At 38.2% G+C, this 27,432-nt stretch overlaps 1 long non-coding RNA gene and 1 other non-coding gene across 2 annotated transcripts in view; one reads left to right on the top strand and one right to left on the bottom strand.

Moving 5' to 3' along the window:
- LOC135320284 (uncharacterized) overlaps window positions 1–27,432 on the top strand; it is a 262,059-nt gene that overhangs the window by 73,853 nt on the left and 160,774 nt on the right. The gene's annotated exons all lie outside the window — the stretch shown is intronic.
- Window positions 34–112, bottom strand: TRNAT-GGU (transfer RNA threonine (anticodon GGU)). The gene has a single exon. It is a non-coding gene; the product is annotated as a tRNA-Thr (tRNA).

The following is a 27,432-nucleotide window of genomic DNA, read 5'->3' as shown; positions in this document are numbered from 1 at the left end:
TAGTTTTTATTTACTTATTTATTTTTCCCCTAATGGAGGCGCTGGGGATTGAACCCAAGGCCTCGTGCACACCAAGCACGTGCTCTACCACTGAGCTCTACCCACTGCCTCCCTCTTGCTATTGGTTTTAGAATGCTGCGGCTAACTTCTCACGTTTACTTTATAAGTGTAGGTAACCTGGGTGTGATACTGTGATTGATAATCAGAAATATATGTTGGTTTCTGCCCCATCTCCTGACACAGGGCTCCTGAAACCCCTGTAATTTCCTCGGTTAGAGGAGTATCTTTTGTGCTGATGAGACAACTTTGGGTGGACTCGCAGAAGGGAGCTGGTCACTGGAAAGCCCAAGCCATGATTAGAAGCTTGGAATTTTTAGCTCATTCACACATTATCTTGAGAAGGGAATGAAGCTGAAAATGGAGTTAATGATCAATCATGCTTCCCTCCAAAAAAAATCCCCAAAGTGTCGAGGTTCAGAGAGCTTTGGGGTTGGTGAAGCTGGCAGGTGCCAGGAGAGGGGCGTGCCAGCAGAGGGCATGGAAGCTCCGCGCTCCTTCCTCGCAGACCCTGCCCTATGCAGCTCTTCCATTTGGATGTTCATCTGTATCCTTTATCATGTCCTTTTATAATAAACAGTAAACATAAGTAAACTTTTCCTGAGTCCTGGGAGCCGCTCTAGCAAATTGGTAGAACCTGAGGAGTGAGTCATGGGAACCTCTGATTTACAGCTGGCTGGTCAGATGTACAGTTGAGCTCACGACTGGCCTCTGAAGTGGGAAAGAGGGAGCAGTCTTGTAGGACTGAACCCTTAATTTGTGGGATCTGATGGTACGTCCAGGTTGTGCCAGAATTGAGTTGAATTGTAGGACACCCAGCTGACGTCACAGAGAATTGGTTGTTGTGGGTAAACACCTATACATATTTGGTGACCAAAGTTGTGGGATGTGTGAGTGTTCGAGGAAGCTCATAGTAAGGAAAGATGTAGTGGGGAAGAACTCAGTTTTCCTTAATGCAGGTGGAAAGCAGGGTTTTTCCTTTTCCCGGGGTGAACAAATTCGAAATGCCAGGGTGCAAAATTGTACTAGATGATATTGTATACACAGTGATATCACAGAGATGGTCACCCCGTCCCACTCTTTCCTCTAGGCTCTAAAAGGCACACAACACAGTAATTTCTCCTGCTGTTCCTGGTGGGAGAAATGTCTGTGGTTTTTCCTAAATCTGGACCAAAATACATTCCTTTCGGGCAACTTTGCGACATCAGATGGTTGTCCCTTATGTTGACTGAGATTTGTCCTTGTAGTTTTTGGTGCAGTGGATATGATATTTCCAAGTGATGTTTTTTCCAAGGGTACAAAATTGTGACTGTTTTTCTCTAATTCACCTTATTTTGAGTTGAAGCCCCTGATCTTTCCAGCGGCTTAACACTTAAAAGCAGTGAATTCTGGACAAGCAGATATTTAAGGTTTCAATACACTTCATTAAGAACTTTCCTTCTTTCTTCTCAAGATGGCAGCTAAGTTGCCACGTTTATGTAGCATTACAGCTCTGGGTGCTGGCTGGGCATGAGTTGAGGGTGGTGGTGGGGGAGGTGGCATCAGGCTTCTAAGCTGTGGTCATGTGACTTGCACTGGTATCTACTGAGGTCAGCTGTGCTGTCTGTCCTCAGCTGTGGTCACTCCTCCTCATTGGCATCAGGCTATCCGCTCATGGGCACTCTGGGTGCCAGCAGTGCCATGTGGGAAGATACTTGGTTTTTCCCCAGGATGTGCATTGTGGCAGGGGCAGCTGCAAGGATGCAAGTTTGATTCAGGCCTATTGCACTTAAGGCAGTGGTGACTCAGGCCTGATAGACTAAATCCCTTCTCTCCTCAGCTCTTGATTTTATTATACTCTCTACACCTCACGGGAACTGGTTCTACCATGATAATCGCTCTTGCAGAGTAATGGTGGCTTCATATCTTAGAGCCTCAAATCACAGTGGTCTGGGGTTGTATGGTTAAAAGGAAGTCCAGGATGGGGTGAGATTGCATGGTGGAGTGCATAGGTCTATCAGTTAATGCTGAAAAAGTTCATCCTACCATAAGAGGTTACCAGGTGAGCTCAAAAAGGTCTCAGCTGCTGTGGGGAAGGTTCCGGTTACTAGAAACAAAGATAAATAGAATGGAATAAATGTGTTGCTATAGGAGAAGTTACGTAGAGGTGGGTATTGACCTGGGACACTGGGTAGGGCAGGTTCAGGTTGATGTGGGCAGAGAAGAGGGGCTCTGCACAGGGATGAAAAACAGAGTAGACAGAAGATGGCAAAGCAAAACTAGGAGTGTGTATTATGTCTAGGCATCACACACACATATGCACATACACATATTCATTTTTTGCTAGTGTAAATGGAATTTTTGCCCATTATATATTCTAGGTAGTGACTGCTGGTATGCAGGGAAACTGCTAGTTTTTAAAATATGTATATAATATAGATAACAGCTTACTCAACTTTCTCTTTATTTTTAATAGTTTTTTTTTGGAGTGTTCTGTGTAAACAATTCTGTAAATAATTCTAAATTTTTATCTTTTCCCTAATTTACCTAAAATTATTCTGGTTTTTATTTTATCAAAAATAGGTGTTAACACTTGACATTGATCTTTTGGGATTTATGTGGATACACATGTTTCTTGTGGTAGAGGGTCTTCATAGTAAATAATTCCTGAATTTCTGTAATAAAACATGTTTTTGGAGGATTTTTCTTTTCTTTTTCTTTTTTTTTTTTTTTTAACCTTTTTTAAAGCCAGTTTATTTTATTTAATTTTTGGTTGGGGGAGGTAATTAGGTTTATTTATTCTTAGAGGAGGTACCGGGGATTGAACCCAGCACCTCATGCATACACTCTACCACTTGAGCTATACCTTCCCCCCTGGGGTTTTTCTTTTAAAATGTCTGTTCTCAATAAGAGTATATTTTAATTTGATTTGCTAATGACTACTAGGAATTTTTATTGGATATATTAATATTGGAGTGCTGGGTTGTGTGTGTGTCACAGGCTACTTTTGCAAAGCTTTGGAATCACAGCTGCATTAGATTCATAAAATGAATTGAGAAGCTTTGCTTCCTTTAATCTGATCAGATATGTTTGACAAAATATAGGAATTAGATGTAATACTGAATGAACATAACTATAAAATCATGTGGTACCTGGCTAGGTTTTTCAAATAATATTTAATATTTCAATTGACTTACACTTTTTGCTTTATAAGATTAAGATTTTTCTCCCTTACTGTTCTTTTTCAAAAACATATTTTTTGTTGTACTATTTTTTCAGTTACCATTATCAACTCCTTACTAATTTCGTTGGGCCTTTTTTGTGTATGTGGATTTCTTGTTTCTTGAACGAAGTGTTTGGCCCTGTGTTTTTATTCTTTTGTGTGCTAGTGTGTGTATTTTCCTCTGAAGTTGACTTCGGTTGCCTTCATAGTATAGTGTGTGCTTTGACCTCATTACCTTTCCTGGCTAAAGAAACAGTAATTTCAGTTTTGATCTTTTCTTTAACCCAAGAGTTCTTTGGAAGAGTGTTAGATTTCTGAACAGATAGACCTTTTTATCCTTTGTTTTATAAATTTCTTGTTTACAGCTTGCTGTAAGAGAATGAGGCCTGCATAGTTTCTACTTGTATAAGGCTTTAGTGGGTTGTTAGTGATACAGGAAAATTTTAACATTCCATGTTAATTTGATAATTCAGTTTCTATTTTAGAGATTCAACATTTTGTGTATATATTAAATCACTCACCTATTCAAAAACATGAATGCTTATCATTAACATGAGGGGGGACCAAAAGGGAGCTATTTTGATCACACTGAGTCTCCATTTTGTACTCTGCTAATGATTCAGCTGCCTGTGATATTTTCCCATAGGCCGTGCCCCATGAATTCATAAATTCCTGTTTTGTTTACCATAAGCAACTGAGACAGACCAGATATATCCGATGAGAAGCATTCCAGATTCTCTTAGCAAGTTCTATCGATGTACAAGGAGATTTTTTGGCCAGATTCTTTATTTTTCTCCCCAGGAAATAGGAGATGGGATATAGGCAAGCTATGAATATTTTCCTTCCCAATTGTTAAAGAAATAATTCCAAATAAACAAAGGGGAAATGTTTAAAATCTGAAAATAAAATTCCAGATGCTCTCAAAATAAATTGAAAGTGAGAATTAAGGTAATAAAGGGGAAATAAAAACTAGAGATACCAGTTAATTCTCAACAATGATAGAAGAATATAGATTAAAATATCTGTTACTTCTCATCTCATTCTTCCCCTTACTCCCTACCCTCCAGCCACCCTGGCCTACTTGTCATCTCTCAAGTGTGCCAAGTTTCTTCTCTACCTTAGCCTTTGCCTGGACCGACCCCCCCCCCCCCCAAACTGAAACATCTTTCTCCCAAGTGTTCAGATATCTAATTCCTTTTTGTAAATGATGGTGTGGTTTAATGATTGAGACTATACACCCTGAAATCAGACTCTGTGGATTCAAAAACCATGTCCACCACTAAACAGCAGGGTTATGTAGCCTCTCTATGCCTCAATTTTGCCATCTGTAAAATGGAGGTAATATACTTGCCTCCTGGAAGTGTGAGAATGAAGAGTCAATCCATAGTAGGTGACACATAACAACTTAGCCATCATTGTCCTTCATGAGTGAGTTATTTGTTCACTCTTCATCTTATTCACTGTAATTTAAATAGTCAAAGAATATTTATATCTCTGAATTATCCTTTACTTTTTTTTTTTTTTTTTTGCAGTGTGGAAGTTAACTGAACTCACTGTTGGCAGTGCCCACTAAATTGATTAGGGTGTTGGTGTCAAAGTTTCATTCTTTTGAAAGTGACAAAACATTCTAAAATGAGTTAATGATATTATCACTAAGCGCTACATCAGCATGTCACTGATGGTACTGAACATGTGTTCCACTGTTTTCTTTGAGATTAGATGTCAACATTAATATGATGTTACCTTAAACTTTATTTTTATTCTCAGAGGCAACGTTCCCTAACGAAAGACATATTATACAGGTTATTGTAAGCTTCGTTACACTTGACCCTGGCTGCTTTTTATAGTTTAGATCAACATTTATTGACCAACATGATCCAGTTGACTCATTTGGATTCAGTCAATATGATTGACCTGCTATTAATGTCAGTGGAAGTCAATAAATTTATATTCAGACATTAAAAACTTATTAGATTGAAAGCTTTATGAAGCAATTCAAGGCAGTATCTTGTTAGCTACATTAGTTCTGTCATTCATTTGACTTGGAGGTTCTGGCCTAGGGTGAATAGAAGGTTGAAGCAGAGTTTAAGCGAAGTTTGAGAATTAAATTAAATTCAGAGATGTTCTGGCAAAGCTTTTGCCATCAAGCATTGCAAGTCATGGAATGGATAGGATTCAGAGGCCAGCATTTTAAAATGGTGAGGCTTTAGAAGGGGTTCAGAACGAGCTTCCCCGAGATGTGTCACCTAAGCATGTGGATTATTTTGGACTAAGGCAGTTGAGACTCTGAGGGCTCAAGAGAAACCACTGTCCCTCCCGTAACCACCTAGAAGAATTCAAATTGGGGGTGTTTCCTAGAATGAGAATTATTACCAGAAATAAATTTTATCTGAATGACTCATCTGTACAACGGGGCCAACATTTACTTACCAAACATCCACTCTTCTCATTGTCCTGTGAACTGCCCTCCTCCCCTTTGAAGCCCCAGATCGCTGTCCCAGTCCTTAGCTCAGGAAAGCATCTATTTTACCCTTCTGTATTGGAACCTCTCATGTTGGGGGGATTCCTGCACATACAACACTGATTGATTTGTTCTTCTCCTGTTGATCTGTCTCATGTCAATTTGATGATCAGACCAGCCAGAGGACCTTTGAAGGGTAGAGGAAAATTCTTTCTCCCAAACACATTCAATACATACATTTTAGGAGACTTGACAGAGTAAAGGCATTTGTGTACAATTACCTTTTTGTGCCTTTTTGTTTGTTCCCAATACTGTTTAATCAGAATATTTAATTTCATTCCTCCTGAATCCACCTCCTTTATGCATTGTTTATGATTGTGAATATATATTCTTCTCAGCAGGGCTTTGGATTTGAATAGTTTCGTGCATTCAATATTAATAAAGGGCCTGTCTTTATTAGGTTTCTCCACCTTTGCATCCTAGAACACGGCTTTGTGTATAGTATTTGTCAAGATATGAAAAGAAAAAATATTGCAAGAGAATTTAGATGCCTCTCTAATTTTTTTGTTTTGTTTTGTTTTATATGATCTGAAATAAAATACAGGCTTATTTCACTGTTTTTGGTTGGGGGGTGGAGCCTTGGGGGAAGGATGTGACAGTTAACAAACAGTGTTACTTTCAAAGTGTTTTTGGATTTGGGAAAGAAAGCTAATTATACCAGAATCAAATTAGAAATGTGAATAAACCTACCACGTGAGCCTTACAGTATTTCATAATGTTCTGCCTTCCACTGGACCAGTGGTTCTCTACCAGGGGTGACTTTACTTACCCAAGGGACATTTGGCAATGTCTGGGGACCTTTTTGGTTGATACAGCTGGTTGTAGGGGTGGAGTGCTACTGATACTTGTTCGGTAGTGCTCAGAGATGCTGTTAAACATCCTCCGATGAGCAGGACGATGCCCACAACAGAGCTCCCAGCTCCAAATGTCAACAGCGTCAAGTTGAGAAACCCTGTTCTGGAGGAAGCACCACCCTTTGCTTTAGCTCTGGTCATTCAGAAGGAGCATCCAAGATTCATTTTCCCAGCTAACTCACATTATGCAACCCGGTTTTTAAATTCCTATCTGTCTGTGTCGGATGCACAGCAGTTAGTCTGCTTCTCTGTATGAGGGAAATTGTTTTCTACTAACTGATGACCTCAGCTTAGCAGTTTCTTTCCCAGCACATCAAAGCTCACAGTCAGACTTGCAGCAGCAAGTGCACTTCTGAGCGGCTTTATGACATGTAAAGACCCTCTTTGGCATTCATACTGTGCTGCTCTATTGTTTACAAGCTAGCAGTAAATTATTTATGGATATTGCTGGAGATAGGACTCCTTTGCTCTCTTTTTTAACCCTAAAGCTGTTTTTTATCTGGTGGCAAGATTTTATATGAAAGCTATTTTGGGGGGTTACGTCCTCTTTGCATTTATGTGACAGGTTTTACAGTACCCACCCCATCCACTTTTTATTACTTTAAACTTGTTCTGGAAATTAGTATTAACTACCTCATGAGCTCAACAGATAGGATTTTTTTCCCTTAGAATTACTGGTTTAACATGATTTCAGGAAGGCTTTTCCTGAGTCAGTCTAGAGGGAAACTGAGAAAAATCTCATTTTGGATCAAATGCAAAGCAGAAGATCTTCAGGTTGCTTTGGAACATTGATCTGTTAAAAGATTTAGTTTGAGAATGGGTTTTTGTTTTATATTCAGTTGATCACCAAAGGAATCACTGTATGGTTGGCAGTTATTTCTGTTGGCATTAGTGTCCTTCAGTTTTTTGTTTTTTGTTTTTTGTTTTTTTTTAATACACAGACCATTCTTAATGTGTTTCCACTGACATATTTTCAACCACTGCCTCTGAGTTGGGGACATTTTCTTTTGGTCTTCATCACCCCTCCCATCAAGTGGTAACATCTTGTTCTTAAATTTGCCAGACATTTAGGAGATTGACTATTTTCTAAACTACAATAAATCTGAAAGTATATGTAGAATGCAGTGCTAATCAGAATGTTTAACTTAACCCACGTCGACTGAAATAAATGCACAGCGTAAAAGTTAAGAGTTACGTTTTATTTGTGGGGAGGACTTGAGCCGGGGTGACAGCCTCTCAGGTCGCTCTGAGGGACTGCTCCGAAGAGGTAGGGGAGGAGCTAGGATATACAGGAGCTTTACAACAAAGACCAGGTAGTTGGAACATTAAAAGATGACCTGTTAACTAAAGAAAACCAGACATCTCAAGTTAAAAAATTTAGTGCTTTTCTGTGTATGGGAGGAAGCAAACATTTGGGCTCACTGAATTCATTCCTTTGACAAGCACCTAGCTATCGAGGGCCAGTATCCTGTCTGTTCTTATTCTGAGTCCCCTCAGGCTGCAGAGGCTGGGCTGCAGGCTTGTCTGCACCCAGAGCTCACTGCGGGGTGGTGGCAGCGGCTGATGACTTGATGGCTTCAGCATTCTTTGTCTACTGATATGGTTTGCAGTATTTTTTTGTTCACACCCAGAACCCCATAGCTTTTTCTAGTGGATCTTTACTTTTCATTGTGGCTGATAAAAGATCAATTGAAAATTAAAAGAATGACTGGTTAATGAATTAACAGGGGACAAACTATTGGATGTCAACAAGAATGTTCTTCTTAGTGGATTTCGTTGATAGACTGAAAGTTCATGCCAGTAGTTTAGGCTCTAAGGAAACTCAAAAACCAGATTTGAAATAAAGGACAAAAGGTGATGTTTACTTGGAATCAAGTCATTAGTCCCTGAGTATTGTAGGGGAGGATGAAATTTTCCTTTGCCTTTCTGGTTCTTCTGGCTGGTCTAAGAATTAAATTGACATGAGATGGAGTAATAGAAGAAAATCAAACAAAAGTTTAATAACATGTAGACATGGGAGAGACCCAGGAAAACTGAGTAACTTGCCAAAATAGCTGAAACTCTAACCTTAAATACCATCCTCAGTGACAAAAGAGGATGTTGAGTGTGGGGAATATCCATTATGGGAGGTTCCCAGGAAAAGCACAGTAAACAAGGCTGATTTTGATGCAAATTTAAGTCATTACCTTCTTCATTTCTAGATACGTGGTCATCCTCCACTTCCTGATGCTGGGAGAAAAACACCCTTACAAATAGAGATTTCCCTTACAGATGTAAACATCTCTTACAAAAGTTTAACTCTTACTTAATTTTCAGAGTTTCTCACGTATCTGCTGTTTCTTACAAAATAACCAGCTTAAAATAATAATTATGCCAAAGAGACATATTTTAGGTTGGCACATTCTGTTCTACACTACAATAAAGCTTATTGGTAACAAGGAATAAAAGGGTTAAAGAAAAGATAAACATAGTATTATTTTTAAATGACTTCTTTGTTTTATAGAGGCATCATATTGCAGTCTTGAGATTTCCTATTTTAGAGGTTTAGTTAAAAACACAATATAGGGGGAGGGTATAGCTCAAGTGGTATTGTCAGAGCAGGCAGATAGCTAGATATGAGCAGAGAAAGGGGGACACAGACCAAATGGCAGGAATTAGGCAGAAAGGAGGGGCACAGGCCAAATGCAGGAAACCACACATCATGTGAGCAGCAGGGGGTCCCTGGGCAGAGAAAGAAAAGCAGGAACCTTGGGGCTGATAAGGGATCATGCCTTTGGGGATGACAAGTGGCCTGGAGAAGAACAAAGAAAGGTGAGAAAAGGCAGGAATTTCTAGTGTCCGAATGTAGCCTTTTGCTCATTATGCCTTCATTTCAATAAAATTAGCCTTGCAGATCAGAAGTACCCATCATGCACCAACGCCATGACACTTCTGATCCAGACTAAATAAGGACAAAAATCCCTCCTCCCTTCAGGAAGGTGGAGTTGGGATGATAATCAGGGAATACAACCCCAAACCCTTCCCTCCCCAGTGAATATTCCGCCCATTCATTCTTACACCCTATGAAGCTAACTTGCCAAAGAAATGCAGGGCAGCCGCTCACCTGAGCCTGCCCGCTCTCCCCTGAGAGTGTACTATCCATCTTTTATAAATCCTCACTTTACCTTTTTTTAACCTCTAAGTCTTGTCTCTGAATTCTTTCGGGATGGGACAATAACCTGGAACACCGGTTGCATCTATCGGCAACAGTATTTGGGTTTCTGCTATACGAAGTTTTAGAGGCTCTTCTGTCCTATTGGGTCCCCCAAGAATCTTGGTCCTTGCATACAACTAGATTTTATAGGAGGAACTTGTTCCTTGGTGAGAAAGTAAAATTTGTAGGTAAAGACTTGAAAAAAAAGAAAAAGTCTCATGAAAATTGCATTTCTAAAGTTGGGTAAATCAGCCAGTATATAAGGTTGGTTTATATATGATTTTAGGGCTATCAGTTTGGGTCCTTCAATAAAAAAAAACAAAGCAAAGCAAATAAAATGGGGGAAAACCTGCCAACAAAACAATAACAATAATAAAACCTCAAGTTTAATATTTTTAATATATTGGACAACATTGGGATGACCATACATCCTGGTTTATGGCTGTTCATTATTTTTAGGGCTCCTTTTCACTATCAAAAGTGTTCCTATTTGGGTGAGAAAGTAGTTTGTATTTTCCTAATGACTTAATGGTCTTGAGCATCTTTTGATGTGCTTATTTGCATTCCATTTATCTTTGGTGAAAATATATGGTAGACAGATAACTAGCAAAGCTTTAGCCCATTTTTAAAAATTGGGTTGTTTGTTTTCTTATTGTTAAAAGTTTTGAGAATTCTTCACGTATTATACCTACAGGCCCTTTGTTGGATAAGTGATATGCAAATATGTTCTCCCAGTCTATAGCTTGTCTTTTTATTCTTCTAATAATGTATTTTTAAGAGCAAAATTTTTAAATTTTGATAAAGTCACATTTCTCTTTTTTACCTTTTATAGATCAGAACTCTTTGTTTAACCCAGTATCATGAAGATTTTCTCCTAGAAGTTTTATACTTGAAAATTTTACATTTCTGCCTATGATCCATTTTGAGTTAATTTTATGCAAGTTTGGGGAATACAGGTTGATTTCTCTTTTTCTAACCACCACCCCCCCTTTTTTTTTTTTTTTGCTTATGGCTGTCCATTTGTGCAGCAACATTTCTTTAAAAGACTATCCCTTTTCCACTGAATTGATTTTGAAACTTATCAGTTGGCTATCTATGTGTGGCCATATTTCTGTGTTCTCTAATTTGCTCAGTTGATCTATGTTCAATCTCTTGATTATGGTAGCTTTATTGTTAAGTCTTAAAATCAAGTGGTGTGCATCTTCCAACTTGTTCTTTCAATAGTCATTTCTTAATATTATTTATTATCTACTCTATTTTAAATTTGTTCCAATTCCCTCAAACTTACTTTTCTCCAGTTGTTTTGTTTGAATCAGGATCTAAATCCACTTTCACACATTGAGTTTAGCTGTATGTCTCTTAAGTCCCTTCTTAAGAAACTTCATGCTAGAAAACTATTACACCTTTCATGCCGTAAGAAACCAGGTCATTTGTTCAGTAGCGTGTCCCACATACTGGTTTTGGCTGATTTTTTTTTTCCTTATGATGTCATTCAAGTTGTTCTATTATTCCTCATACATCTTGTGAGCAAGTGATGAGATTTTCATTGGGTTTGGGTTTAAATTTTGGGTAAGTGACTTCACAGTCTACTTTCTAAGCTTTACGTCAAGAACCTAATAGTTGGTGTCCTATTTGAAGTGCTGCAATTTTATGTTTAATCAGTGGGTTCAGGTGTTATCGCCTTTATCCAAGCATTATAAAGTTGCCCATCAGCTTCTTATCTAATGGCTTTAGCAGACATTCCTGCTGTTTCTCTAGATTCATTATTTTATTAAGAGTTGTGCAATGGTGATATTCTGATTTTAGAATTTATTTTGCATGTATTAGGCGGAAGGTTTATAGACAAAAAGCCTTTACTCATCAACTCTTGGGTTATCCTAAAATATACTTAGCATCAGAGAGGCAGGACAGATGTTTCTTAATTTATCAATTTTTAGAGTAATGAGTTAGTGCCCTGGCAACTTCTAATTGTGCTAAATTATTATTTCTAGTATCATTGTGAACTTAAGGATTTGTATACACTTGACATATTTAAATCCATTGAAGGCTTTTTTTTTTTTTTTCTTTTTAATGCTCAAATTATCACATCTTAGTCCCCTGGAAACTCCTTCATCTTACATTAACCCATTCACTTTTAACAGCTTTCTTGCTTTCTCATACAGTAATGTCCTAAACTAATCTTGTGCATTTCCTGTTCCATTCCTGAATTCAGTCATTTCTCCAAGAAATCCTTGGAACCTTTTAATGGAAGATAGAATTTAGAGACTACATTTTGGGAATTATGGTAAAATAGATACATTTTCAGTGTTGGCTGTCTGGTAGTTTTTAGAGTTTTGATTCTAAAGCGCCATAAAAATCCTCAAAGAAAGTTTATAATCATAATATTCCCATTATCTATTGTTAAAGACTCAATTAAAAGGACTTTCTCAGGGTGGGAATTTACCAACCTCAAGTCCTAAAATGGCTGCCCTCAATTCCTATAACCATGTATTAGTCACTTGTGGTTGGAAAGGGTTGGAGCATTCTGGGAGGACAAATTCAGTGAGAGATTGCTTTTAGGCAATGACTGACTATGTTGTCAATACAAATGCCCCTGCCAGTAGGGCTGAAAATGTCCTTACATTATAAGACAGGACCATTCATCACCATACATCAAAGTTTGGTTAATATTGGGTAACCACCTTCCCTTTCACCAGTGCCACACTTACTTTCCTGTCATATTTGCTCACTGAAGATGAGGAGAAAAAGACATGCTCCAAGATTAAACCTGCTGTGCTGCGAGTATACAGATTTTTATTAAGCTCGACAACAGTGTCAATGCTTAGGCTTTAAAGTGACAATTTTTGTATGGAACTGGCTACACATTTTGATTTCATTACCTTGAATAAAGTTATCCTGTACTTTGCATAAATGTGTTTTTTCTCCTGTTTGCTTTGGGAAATGACCTTTCACTCAGTACTATTGCCAGCTGCAATGCAGAAAGCACTATATAACTTAGCAGGCCTGTGACAGTATTCAGGCAGGTGCGGTGTATTGCCTCAGTCTGTCTACTATCGCATTTTCAAGAAATGAGAAAGGTCAAAGATTGCTGCATCCTGTGATTTAAAATTCAAATGGGGAACTTTCTCTTATTCTATGAACCAAATCATTATCTATGTTCGGTATATCCTTTGCCTACTTGATTTTTTCCTGGTTTTTTATCACTTGTGCAGAATACTAGAAACAAAAGTTGTCTATGAGAAGATTCCCCAGTATTAGATTCCCTTTATCTGTCTCTATTATATCTACATCTGTATCTCTGTCTATATCTGGATCTGTCTAGCTAGCTAGATGAGTAAGAATTTGGTGAGCTTTTCATTATGTTTCTGTTTTCATTGTTTGCTAGCACTTAACACAACATCCCAGAATACTAATATTTTCTTCTAAACCATTTATGGAAACCATTCATAGAAAGTAACTATTTACAAGTATCTGAATGCTGACACATATACGTACTTGATGTCACACCAAAGCTGTAGTGTAAAAAATATTTGCCTAAATAAAGACTTGGAGATAGTCCACTCTCCATCCAATGCTCCATCATGAACCATGGTCCCTGGCCTGTGCTCCCCGTGATTTAGCCGGGTGCTTATATTGATGGCGACATTAACCCAGTAGTTTTCTAGGAAGAACTGAGCATATCCGTTTATTATACAGCATGGTGTCAGAGGCCTTTATAAATATTTTGGCTCTACATATATTCCAACTGAAATAAAATAAACTGCAGTCAAGGCTTTAAAAACAGCTCCATTGACTCAGCGCTCGTACCACATGACAATCCATTGTGTAACCCTGGGGCCTACCATCCCCCCTGGTCTTTGCATTTTATTTATGAATTTTATATGAAATCATTACCATTTCTGTATTCAGTTTTTCTGCAGTGGCGGAAGCAGGAATCTAAACAGGCTGCTACATCTCAAAGACACATTCATTAGGCCTGAATTATGAGTTCAGCACATCCTGAAAATAGGAACTGCTCTGAGCCTCCGCACAGCTGGCGTTTTGCTTCTCTCCTACAACTGCCATCGCCCTGTGCAAAATGACGACTCCATTCCACACCCACCAGATGTTTTTGCCCCCGTTTTATGGTGTCAGCCTTGAATACAGAAATCTTGGGTCTTATGAAAACCCAAATAGGCTGCTTTGAAGGAAGATGAGGAGAGAAAACACAACGTTGTTGACATTAATATAAAGGTGCTACAAAAATCTGTCTGTCGACTTAAGTCACTCTTCAGAAGGTAGAAAAATATATGTATTTTATATTGTGAAAAGATTAATTTGAGAGATCTAACATTTTTTAAAGATAGTGGCTCATACCATAAAATACCACATGTTTTGGTCCTAAATGTAAGGTAATAAAAATCGCCAGCAATCTTCTTTGGAACCAATCAATTAAAATAATCTTTATTAATTTTTATTAATAGTAATAGATTTATTGGAGAGTCATCATACAAAATATAAGATTCTCATGATTTGAATAGAGAGACCTCTTCAAAGAAACCAGTTACCTATCTAGTTACACCATCTACTGTACAAGCTTAATTAAATCTTTTACATGAAGAGTATTTGGCTGAATGCAAAAAGAAAAGAGGAATAAAGGAATTCAAGGTTTCATAAAAAGAAGCAAAGAAGTAAAAAATAGTAAGGAAGTTAGAATTAATATCTAGTCCTCATGTCTCTTTGTTCATTCATGTTAATATAATTAACACATATTTAATGTTTATTATTTGTCAGATGCTCTGGTAGTTGGAGATAATTATATCACAATGTGATGAGAGCTGGAACAGAGGAATGACAGTGAGCCTTTATCATGTGTCTGATGTGTTCTAACTTCTTTTTATGTATCCTATTTTATTTAACCCTGACAAAATTTCTATAAAGGAGAAATTTATGTCATTTTGTTACAAATGAAAATATTAGCTTGAAGATGATTAATTGCCCTTTTCATGTTGCTGAGCAAAAATGGGGCAGACCACATTCTCTTCAGGTCTGTCTGTTCTGAGAGGATGCTACTTCACGTGAGCAATGTCAGAAAGAATACATAAGAGTTTGCCAGTAAGTACACAAAGAAGGAAGGCTATTCCATGTCGAGACTCGTGGAAAAGAAAAAACTTTGCTCTTTCTGGTAATTGCCCGGAGTTCAGGGAGATTGGTGTGCAGGCTGAATGAAGGGTCATAAGGAGATGGAGTCTGATTTAGTGGCCCACAGCTTAGGAAGTGTTTCAATAAAAATCAGTTTTACTCATGAAAAAATCATAAGCAATATAATTTTCTAGGTACAGTTGCATGAATTTTGACAAATGCATACACCTGTGTCACCATCACAATCACAACAGAGAACATTTCTGCTACCCAAGAAAGTTCCCTGGCACCTCTTTGTAGTCAATACCTCCACCCTCTCCATCGCCCCAGGCGACGGGTGATCTGCCTTCTAGCACTATATATATTAGTTTTGCCTTTTCTAGAATGTCATATAAATGCAGTCATGTGGCATGTGTGCTTTTATGTCCGACTTACTTTGCTCAGCATAACAAACTTTAATCATGTTGCTGTGTCAGTAGTTAATTGCTTTTTTTAGTGAGTAGAGGTCTACTGTATGGATGTAGGACAAACTGTTTGTCTTCAGTTGTTGAGATATTTGGGTTCTTTCAACTTTTTGACCATGATAAATAAAGCGTCTGTTAACATTTACATCCCAGTCTTTGGGTCGACATATATTTACATTTCTCTTGGGTGAATTCCTAGTTATGTTTGCACGGTACCTTGTTTACCATCCTTTTACTTTTAGTCAGTCTTTGTCTTTTAATCTGGTTTCTTAAGGAGAGCACAGAGTTGGTTCTTGCATTTCTTATCCAGTCTGACCATCTGTGCCTTTTAACTGGAACATTCAGGTCATTTTTAGTTAATTTAATTACATATTCAGCTAAGTTTAAATCTGCCATCTTGTTATTCATGTTTGTTTGTCCCATCTGCAGTTTTCCCCCTACTTTCTCCATTTTCTTTTAGATAAATTGAGTATGTTTTGTTTTTCCATTTGATTTCTACTGTTCGTTTCTTTCTTTTTTTTTTCTCAGCTTTTTTTTTTTTTTTTTTTTTTTTTTTTGGTAATGGGGAGGTAATTAGGTTTATTTATTTTTAGAGGAGGTACTGGGGATTGAACCCGGGACCTTGTGCATGCAAAGCATGCGCTCTACCACTGAGCTATACCCACCCCCCTCTACTATTTGTTTCTTAGCTATAATTCCTTGGTTTATTTTCTCAGAGGTTGCTCTAGGACATACGGTGTGCATCTTAATTTATTAATTTATCACAGTTTACTTTCGTATATAAGTATACCATTTCACAAATAATGTAAAACCATTACAATAGTACACTTTGATTCACCCTACCATCCTTTGTGCTGTTCCTGTCATACTTGTTATCCTATATATGTTTAAAACTCCACAATAAATACATTATTTCACTGTTTCTCTGGTCTTTTTCTCATTTTAAAAATTGAGGAAAAAATTCTTTCACACTAACCCATATATTTACTATTTCCAGTAGTCTTCATTCCTTTGTGTGGGTCCAAGTTTGTATTAGTCAGGTTTCTTCAGAGACACAGAATCACAAAGATACATAAATATAATACGAGATTTATTATAGGAAATGGTTTATGCACTTATGGAAGCTGAAAATTCCCATGATCTGTCATCCATTAGCAAGAGGCCCAGGAAAGCCTCTAAGTGGTGTAATTCAATCTGAATCCAAAGGCCTGAGAACTAGGATCGCCAGTGTCCCAGGGCAGAAGATGGATGTCTCGGCTCCCTCATAGGGAATGCACCCTTCCTCTGCCTTCTGGTTTCCTTTAGGCCCTCAATGGATTGTATGATGTCCATGTGCACCAGTGAAGGTGATCATCTTTACTTAGTAGTGATTCAGAAGCTCATCTCTTCTTCTGGAAACACCTTCACAGACGCACCCAGAAATGTGTTATCAGCTATCTGAGCATCCTGTAAGCCTAGTCAAATTGACACACAAAATTAACCATCAAATTAATCAATTAGCACTCTCCTTCTGTCTGGAAAATTTACATAACATTTTCCCATAGTACATTGGCAATAATCTCTCTTAGGTTTTGTTGGTCTGACAACAATTATTTATTTCAACTTAATTTTTGAAAGGTATTTTCATAATAAGTAGAACTCAAGATTGACATTTTTTCTCTCTGCATTGAAAAAATGTTTAATTTTCTTCTGCTTTGCATACTTTCAGATGAGAAGTCAATGGTGTGTTTATCTCTGTTCCTTTGTATATAACATGTCCTTCTCCAGTTGCTTTTGTGCCTTTCTCTTTATTATGGTTTTCCATCAATTTATGAAATGCCTTGGTGTGATTTTCTTTGTGTTTTTCATTGGGCTTGTTAAGCTTCTTGGACCTGTGGGTTTAGTTTTTATCAACTGAAAAATTGTTGGCCATTATTACTCCAGATACTATTTTCAACTCACTAGCCCCCCATTCTTCCTGTGGCGATGTATTACATATATGTTGGACACTGCTTAATACTGTTTGACAGAATAATGCTACTAATCCTCTCCAGTTAAATTTTCATTTTAGATACTGCATTTTTTAATCTTCTGAAGTTCCACCTTGCTCATTATTGCATATTCTGTTTCTCTCTTCATTATGTTTGTATTTTCTTTAAAATTCTTGAGCATGTTTATAATACCTGTTTTAAAGTCCTTGTTTATTAACTTTATCATCTCTGTTATTTCTAGGTCTGCTTATTTTGATTTATTTTTCTTGTGGTTATGTGTCATATTTTTCTGCTTCTTCACATATGTATTAATTTTTTTGAGTTCCAGACACTGAAAACTTTATGCTGAGTGTTGAATTTGTTCTGGCAGGCAGTTTAGGTATTTGCATATCAGCCTGATCCTTTAAAGACTTGTTTTTAAGCTTTTCTTTGGGCAGATCTTTAAAATAACCTTTAATCTAGAGCTAGAGTTAGTCTAGTCTAATTCTAGACTCACAATCCTTTAGGGTTTATACCAAATACTTTCATGTATTTAACAAGGTCTCTCCTCCTAGGCTGGTGGGTAATTGAACAATTCTCAGCCCTTAGTGTGTCAGCTCCCATAATTGTTCTTTCGTAGCAATTATTTGCCTGGCCTCAGGGAGTTTCATCTGGTGTATATTCAGATTGATATTCAGATAGAGTCAAGAGGACAAACACAAAGATTTCCAGAGGATGTTATCTGTGTAGCACTCTCTGGTTCGGTACTTTCTCCCCCAAATTCTAGCCACCTCGGCCTCCTCAAATTTTATTTTTGTCTCCTCAACTCATACTTCCAAATATTGTTTGGTTCCCCCTCCCTTTGTCATGGTTCAGAAACTTCCTCCTGGCAGACAGCTGAGTCAGAGAGCACTTATTTCCCTTCTCACAGGGATCATATTCTTGTGCTGTCTGTTGTTTAATATCACAAAGCAGTTATTTCTTACATTTTTTCCCAATTTTATTATTCTTGATGGTGAGAGAGTAATTCTTATAGCAGATGTTTCTTTGTAGGCAGAAGCAGAAATCCATGTAGTGAGTTTTTTACATGGAATGATCATTGTACACATTGATCCCAGACAAAATCCTGTATTATCATAAATCAGAGTAACTGAATTATAAAAATTGGGAGGAGGGTATAGCTCAGTGGCAGAATGCTGCACAAGGTCCTGGATTCAATGGCTAGTATCTCTATTAAAAAAAAAAAAATAAACCTAATTACCCACCCTCACCCCCCAAAAAAAGTTTGGTGATTTTTATTTATTTATTTTTTAGCTATATAGTAATGTTGCATTGAACTTTGATCAGTATTCCAAATGGATCATTTTTCTACCAGTACCTGATTAACTCAGTGGTTGTGTATCAATATTGGCAGAATAAGGCTGTAAGAAGTTTTGGAGGAGGAAGCAAGAGTCACTTGACTCAAAATCTTGATGCAGTATCTTCAACAGCATCCACATCATTTTTGTTCTGGTTTCTTTGGAAAGTCCAATAATTAGCTGCACATATTTGAAGTAGTTCTAAAATAATAGGAGAACTCTTCTTCGTACTTAAACATTATGCTATTGACAAGATGTGATGTGGAGAGAAGAAAAATAGTTATTGTAAGGAGCATCAATGGACCATGAAACTCTAGTACTACGTAGGAGCTCTTTATTTTATTTCCCCTGTGCTTTTTTTAATCTCTGCAAATATAGATCAGAAATTTTTTTTTTTAACAATTTTATTGATATAATAAACATACCATAAAATTGATCCTTTAAAAGTAAACAGTTCAGTAGTTTTTTGTATATTCGTTGAATTGTGGAGTCATCACTACTATATAATTTTAGAACATTTTCATCAGCCCCCATAATAAACCCTGTTCTCAGAAGCAGTCACCTTCCATCTCCCCCAACTCCCAGGCCTTGGCAACCATTAGTCTACTTTCTGTCTGTATGGATTTTCCCATTCTGGACAAGAAGTTCCTTATAGCAATACTTGGCTGCAAGCAAGATATAATGTTGCCTAAATCATCAATGTACAACTCAATGAATTATCTTCAAAAAGTAAATGCACTTATATATCTACCAGCCAGATCTAGAAAAAGAATATTATCAGTACTCTAGAGCCTTCTTCTGCCCCCTCCCTGGCCCTAATCCTCAGAGCTAACCAACTATTTTGAATTCTGTCACTCTGAGCAATTTTTATCTGTCTTTGAACACTAAGAAAATATTCAAATGCTTAGTTTCATTTGTTCAGGATTATTTTTGAGATTCATTCATGTTTTATTTATTCTATTTAATTGTTAATTCCTTTCACGCTAGTTTGTCTTTTTTCTTTGGCTGTTCTTTTGGATTTTCTCTTCATTCTTGATTTTTCTTCAGTTTCATTATAATATGTCTTGGTTTAGATTAACTTTTATTGATCCTCCTTAGAGTACTTTGGAGTTTTTGATTCTGTGGATTGATTCTTTCCATCAGTTTTAGAGAATTATCCATCATGATACCGTCAGATATTTTTTCTCCCATTTCTGCCCTCTTCCTGGCTCTTCAAGTAAATATTATATTCTAATTTTTCTCCACTCAGTTAAAAATTGTATTAATGTATATTTTATATGCATCAAAATGCTCATTTTTAAAGTAGAGAGTTGAATACACTTTGACGAGCTTGTACACCACATGGCCACCACCCTGATGAATATACAGCACATTTCCATCACACCAGTAAGCGTTCTCATCCTACTATTAAAAAATAAAATTCACCCTATTAAATGTGAAGATCTAATTGGATTTATTTAACCATTCATGAATCAGGCAGCATCCCATCTAGCAAGTGGAAAGACAACTCTGAGAAACTGTACAAAATGGGAGGCCTTTATAGGCAGAAATGGGGCAGGACGAGGAGGTTATTAGCAAAAGAAAAAGGATTGTTTTAGGCAAATTCACCTTCCTTTTGGGACTGAGAATGTCAGGCATCTTAACAGGCACATTACCTCACTAGTGTCTGTTAGGAAATTCTAGACTGGTTTAAAATTCCACTCAAGTGAGGCTGAAACTGCAGTTAGGTTAACCATTACGTGTTGGTTTTGGTGATATGGCTTAGCACAAGTGACTGCATTTTGGGCCTGTTGCCTCTTTTTTTAACACTGGTTTCAGTCATTTTGCTTCCCCCATAACGACCATTGCTCTGATTTGTATCCCCAAATATTAATTTTTGCCTGTTCTTGAGTTTCCTATAAATGAAATTAAACAATATATTGTCATTGGTTTACAGCTCTTTTGCTCAAAACAGTGTTTTGGGGTCACATGTTTCATATAGGGAAGATTCATTCCTTTTCATCAGTGAGGAGGAATTCATTGTATGTATATCTGTTTATCCATCCACCTCTGATTACATTTGCATTGTTTCTCGTTTGAGGCTATTACAAACAGTGCTTTCTGAACATTCTCATGCACATCTTTTTCTGGGCTGTAGAGGAGGAAAAATAATTTTCCTTCTACCCTTTTAAGTGCTTGGCTGAGGCCTCCCTGTAATAAAAGATTAACTTAAAAACAGATTAATAGGAGAAAAACAGAAGTTTAATAGCATGGATACCTCTTATATACATTGAGACTCAGGAAAACCGAGTAACTTGTGAAATGGCCCAATTCATCAGCTTCAACAACATCTACTGCTAAAATCAGAAGGGGATGTTGGAGGAGTGAGGAGCCAGTTATGAGAGGTTTTCAGGAAAAGCACAGTAAACAAGGGTACAGTTGTTATGTAGGTTAAAGTTATTGCCTTCGTCATTGATAAAGAGTTTCTAGAAACTTAGTCATCCTTCTCTTCTTGCAACATAGAAGGAGGCACCCTTACAAATGGAGATTTCTCTTATACATGTAAATGTCTCTTGCAAAAGGGTGACTTCTGCTCAGGTTTTCAGAGCTTTTCCTGTGTCTGCTAGTTCTTAAAAATAATCAGCCTAAAATATTCTTTATGCCAAAGAGGCAGATTGTGGGTGGCCAATTCTGCTCCCCTCTCAGTCTTCTGAGAATAGTGACTGCTCCTTCTCTTTCATCTTCCAAATATTACCTTGTTCAAATTTAACCTGAGTCCAAACAAAGAAGAGATTCTGGGAAATGTATATAACTATCTGAGATAAAGAGTAGGGAGATGAATTTGTATTTTTCCAGTTTAGATTTTCTTAAACATTTTTTTTTTCAAATCGACTCTGTCATTTTTTTGTATTGCTATGTTTTCAGATGTCTGTTAAAATTTATCATTCTGTTTGATCTTTGCTAATCTGGTTGGACAAAAGTTTCTCATTACTTCCCTGTTTGCAGATTTGTTTGAAACTTTTTTTTCTTCCTATTTTTGTGCCTATTTATAATTATTTTATGACTTGCTTGTTTTTTCTGTTTTTTTGGTCCATTCTTCTGTTGAAGTGTATGTTTTTGAAATTAATTTATAGGATTTATCTATATAAAGAAGTTTTTTGTTTTTCCTGTTCTGTCATATATAGTGCAAATATCTCTCCCAGGCTATCATTTGCTCTTTATATTTGTTTATGGTATTATTTTTCTAAAAACCTTTAAAATTTTTACATCACTAAATCTGAATATTTTTTCCCTTATAACTTGCACCTTGAAGCTCATTCTTACAAAGGCCCTTCCTAACCCAGAAGGTTATGTTAAAATGCATATATTGCTCCTTTGAAACACTTTTTAAATGTTTATGATCATATTTTAGAAGTATTTGTACTAAAGTTTGAACACAAAGAGGAGTTACCTGTTATTTGAGTCCAACATAAATGCCCACTGGATACTAGGTGTTTTGATGAGAATATAAAAATGAATAAAGTTCCTGTGCTTGAAAAATTCACTTCTAGTGGGGGATCCAGATATGTAAAAAATCATCATAATGCAATGTGATGGATATGTGTTTAGAACTGTTACAGGAACATAAAATTTGGATAAAATTTTGCTGAAAAATGTCTAAAAGGGGTGTTGGGTCAATAATATAATTAACTAATGCCATATGAAGAAATAGGTCACAAAGGTAAAAATGTGCTCATGTTAGTATGTAGTATTGAATCATAAAATAATGAATCTTACCCTGTAACAAACTAAATAATTCACAGGATACAGGTATAGAGGAACAAAATTTGCCATCTCAGAATATCTCCTTAGCATGAGGATTATTTTGAGCTGAATACAAGGCCTGAAAGATCGAGGAAGAAACTTTGACCTTGTCCCTAACTGCCTAAAAGAATGTAGACAGAGGACCTGCTCCAGGAGGGGAGCCATCCCCATAGACAGCAGTAGTATAGTAGGTGTATGTAGTATAATATAATATGGCATAAGTAGGCATGGAAACAGGGAGGAGCCTAGCAGAGTCTGTCTGTTAAAACTCCTCTCTGGGTCCCATTGTCTCTGCATAGCCCAGCAAACATTTATTTACCAAACATTTGCTTTTCCATCTCCCATGTGAATTGCCTTCCTCCCCTTTGAAATTTCTAACCACTACCCACAGCATCCTCTTTTGTCTTTAGCTGAAAACAGTATTCAGTGTGAGGGCTTTGGCCATTTTGGTGAGTTACTCAGTTCTAGTCTCTCTCATGTCTACATGCTATTAAACTTTTGTGTGATTTTTCTCCTGTTAATCTGACTCATGTCAATTTAATTCTTAGACCAGTCAGAAGAACCTAGAAGGGTAGAGGAAAATTTCTTCCTCCCCAACACAGGTGAGCATTGGGCACAGGTGAAACATTCTACCACTGAGAATACTGAAACAGTCAGAATCAGTCTCCAAACATGTCCTTTCCCCTCATATTGTGGTTGAACACAAGTTTAAGTGCTCGATGCACAGTGAGGCCAAACAAACCAAAATGTTGGAGTTTGGAGAAGAGAAAGGTTTATTCCAAGGGCCGAGCAAGGAGAACAGGCAGCTTATGCTCCAAAAAGTCTGGACCCCCTATTGGCTTTTGAGGAAGAGATTTTATAGGCAGACTTGGAGGGGGAGGCCTGCAGGGTGTGTGACCATCCTCTGATTAGTTGGTGGTGCAGTAATAGGGTGGAGTTCCAGGAATCTCAATCATCAGTCCTCTGGTTCCAACCAGTCTGGGGCCCAGGTGCTTGTGCTCAGCCTGAAGTTACCATCCTCTACCTGGGGGAGGGCGCTTAGTTCCTGTTGAAACGGAGCAGGACCCGGTGGGGTCCTCCCTGGCACAAATCCTTTCCATGTACCTCCTTTCTTGTTTGTAGGAAATAGGCTTCATTCAGCCACCTAGACCTTCCCTGAGTTCCAAAGGGCAGATTCAAAACTTGCTAATTAGGGAAGAGAGGAGATGCAGAAACAAGGGAGGGGCAGTCAAGAATCAATAGTGCCGCCTTGGGGGCAGGGTCCTGGTGCCTCCTCAAGGAATATACATAACAGTATCTTTGAGTTCTTCGGTGGGAGCCACCCTAGTAGAGGATGGTAACTTCAGCTGAGCACAAGACTCCTGGAACGCTGCCCTGTTACCTCACCACCAATCAATCAGAAGAAAGTCACACACTCTGCAGCCCTCACCCCAAGTTTTGCCTGTAAAAACTCCTCCCCAAAAACCATCAGGAGTTTGGGGTTTTTGAGCATGAGCCGCCTGTTCTCCTTGCTTGGCCCTGTGATAAACCTTTCTCTGCTCCAAACTCTGATGATTTGGTTTGTTTGGCCTCACTGTGCCTCAGGCATATGAACTTGTGTTTGGTAACACTGCAGAAGGACTCAGAGATGTGTATCAGATAAGGTATCCCCCTTGAGGAGGAGCCAGGACCCTACCCCAGTCCTGCGCTATTGTCTCTTTCCTGCCTTTCCCTCACTCCTTTGCTTAGAATGGTTTGAATCTGCCCTTTGGAACTCTAGGAGGCTGAAAGCCTTTTTCGTACAGACAAGAAACAGGGGACACGGGAAGGCTTTTGTACCCGGGAGGGCCCCATAGGGTCCTGCTTGGTTTCAGTATGAGGTGCTTTTTGAATCTCAGCATAACAGATGAGTATCGGGAAATGTATGCAAACTCCTCAGGACAGGAAGCCAGTTTGGTTTGTTTTTTAAACACTATTAATTAGATAGCTTATTGGACCACCTGTTATCCCCAGGTGACTATATCTCACAAACCCACAAATTCTAGGTTTATTTACATTTAGAAAAATCTGCTGGCAACATCATTAGCCTGTTTATAAGGATGTCCAGTCAAAATCATTCATCTGGTGGGTGGAGAGTCAGTTAAAGGCTTGCTGTTAAACCTTTCCCACACAGGGCTTTTTCTCTTAGACCTTTTAAATCCTGTCTTCAGTGGCTCTCTCACCGACTGCGCAGGAAGGAGAGCTGGACGGATTGCATTATGGTTTCGATCATATGAAATCATGCGTTTGAAAGCCTTTCTCTAGATGTGGCATTGATTGTTAATCTTTGAGTTGCCTAAGTATTTATTTTATTGTCCTTGTTCAGTGTTTTCCTTTTCTAAACAAGTGTTGTCTGAGAACCTAATATTTTCCAGGCCCTGTGCTAAATATTTTTCAGAAATTATTTCAGTGTCAAATCATAGACTCAACACTTGAAATTGCAGGGGTGGAAAATTTTTCCCTTCTTCCCTTCTAGGTTTTTGGGCTGCTCTAATAATGACATTGATATAAAACAGATTGAGAGGAGAAAAACACATTTTGTAATTATGGGAGCCCCATAAATATGTGAGACCCAAAGAGCAGCCAGGTCACTGAGGCTCAAATACCACATCCCAAGCTAAGGAAATAAGTAGGGGTCTGAGGATGCGAAGGGAAGAAAGGCCTTTAGAAGAGGAGATGTTTGGGAAACAAACATGCCCTGTTATGCATGTAAGTTTCTTAGGTAAAATGGTGTTTCTGGTGAGCACGCTCTTCCTGGTACTGAGCCCCTTTCTAATGTAAATTTAGGTAGTGGAGGGGGAGGAAAAGAGCTTTTCCTTAATCTTCTGGATTTTGATCACCTTTAGGTCAGATCAAATCAAAATAATCCTCATGCCAAACTAGCATATTTTGGGGGTAACCCACTCTGCTCCCCTTCACAGCCTTTAAGATAATGATATTAAAATGAACTCTTCAGAAGAATGAAAATAGATGGCTGTAACTTTTACTTGCTGTAATGAATAGAAGTGATTTTTCTTTGTAGCATCTCTCTTACAGGGAATCATCCTGAAATTGGAAACATAATAAGGATATTACCATTTTGCATTTTTCTAATGCTGGTAAGAAACCAAACTCAAATGAGCTTGTATGAGTTATAGCTGTGTAACAAGGCACCCCAAAACTTAGTGGTTTTGTTACGGAAATGACAGGCCAGTCAAGAAACAAGCACCACTCGGAGGGTTGGAGTACTCAGATGTATTACGCCGGCGGGCTCAGAGGGGCTTCTGCTCCGAAGCTCTGAGCACCTTCAAGATGTGCACATGAGGTTTTATAGGGTAAAGTACAAGCTTGGGGTATTCGGCCAATAGGAATGGAACAACTTTAGCAGCACTATCATCACAAAAGTGGAGGCGGGGAGGCAGCAAACCAACATTCCAAAGCCAGATATGTATCTTTGAAAATCCAGCTGGCTAGCAAAAAACATAAACAGCAAACCAACACTAATTAACTTAGATTTACAAGTTAGTCCAGCAGAACTCAGATCAGTATTCCAATACTTAGACTTGTTAGCCCAGCCCAGCCTCTCCTTCACATTCCTAGACCTGTTGAGTTATCTTGTTAGACGAGCCCAGCTTTTCCTTCACAGTTTAAGACAAAAGCCATTAATTTGAGTCACGATTCTGTAGGTTGACAAGCTAGGCAGTGCTGAGCTGGGTAAATAATTTTTCCTACTGCCCTCTTTCTTTTATTAAAAAATAATTTATTTACTTATTTTTGTGATAAGAACTCAATGTAAGATGTACCCTCAGCAGATTTTCAAGTATACAATACAGGATTGTTAGCTGTAGGCTGTACGCTGTACAGTTGATCTCCATGACTCACTCATCTTACACTGTTGCCGAAAAACTAGCCTCTGCACCCCTATAGCTGCATTGAGAGTGGGAGCAGAGTTTTGGGAGGATAGAAAAAAAGAGCTTTATCGCTTTGCGTGGCAGAGGGAGTCACAGCTGGCTCGTGCCTTAAAGCCTGTGGGCCCCTCTTGGGGTTGAGGTCTTGCGGTTTTGTAGAAAAACTGGATGGAACAGAAAAGGTGATAACACAGGGCATTTCACAGGGGGTTGCGTTCTCTTCATCTTGATGAGAACTTGCTGCTGTTGTGGAGGAACTGAGGAGGGTCTGCCCATTTTCCTAAGGTTCAGTGCGTGACCTTCTTTCAAGACCTCTAGGGTAAAAGGAGAAGTTATTCTAAGAAAAGAGTGTACAGGGAGGGGACCCTGTTAGTCGTACGATCAGTTTAGCCAGAAGTACAGGCCTGAACAACTCAAGAGCCATCTTGTTAGTTTTCTACTCTTTCAGTACCACTGAAACTTTGTACCCTCTGATTAATACCTCCCCATGTTCCCCTGTCCCCAGCCTGTGGCAACCACAGTCTACTGTCTGCTTCTATAAATTTGACTATTTTAGATTTATGATGTAATTGGGATCATATAATATTTGCTCTAACCCTAATTTTTTTTTTCTTTTGGTCTTAGTGGGGTTTCTTCAGGCATCTACATTTAGATGCAGGTCAGCCATGTGGTCCTGCTTTCAGGGCTGGCTGCTTGTCAGCCAGGGTGACAGGACAACTGGTCTATGTGTCCCTAATCTCCTAGCAGATTAGCATGGGCTTGTTCACTGGGCCAGCAGTTTCCAGCAAAAGGAAGCGTCTCTACTCACAGGCATTTTTCAAATCTCCCAAGGACCAAGGGAAGTCATATGGCCCAGCCCAGAGACTGTGCAAGAGGGGAAATCTGAAAGGCACAGATATAGGGAGATGTCAACACACTGTGGACCATTATTGCAATAATCTACCATTAAAACTGTGCTTCGGTTTTAAGAATATTTTCTGCCTGAAATTTTTTTCCAGGTCCTCAAATTAGCATCTCGTCTCTCT

The sequence above is a fragment of the Camelus dromedarius genome, chromosome X (genome assembly GCF_036321535.1).
Source record: "Camelus dromedarius isolate mCamDro1 chromosome X, mCamDro1.pat, whole genome shotgun sequence".
Classification (NCBI taxonomy): domain Eukaryota; kingdom Metazoa; phylum Chordata; class Mammalia; order Artiodactyla; family Camelidae; genus Camelus; species Camelus dromedarius.
Note: the sequence above shows the minus strand (reverse complement) of the source record. Positions and strands in the feature narration are given on the sequence as shown.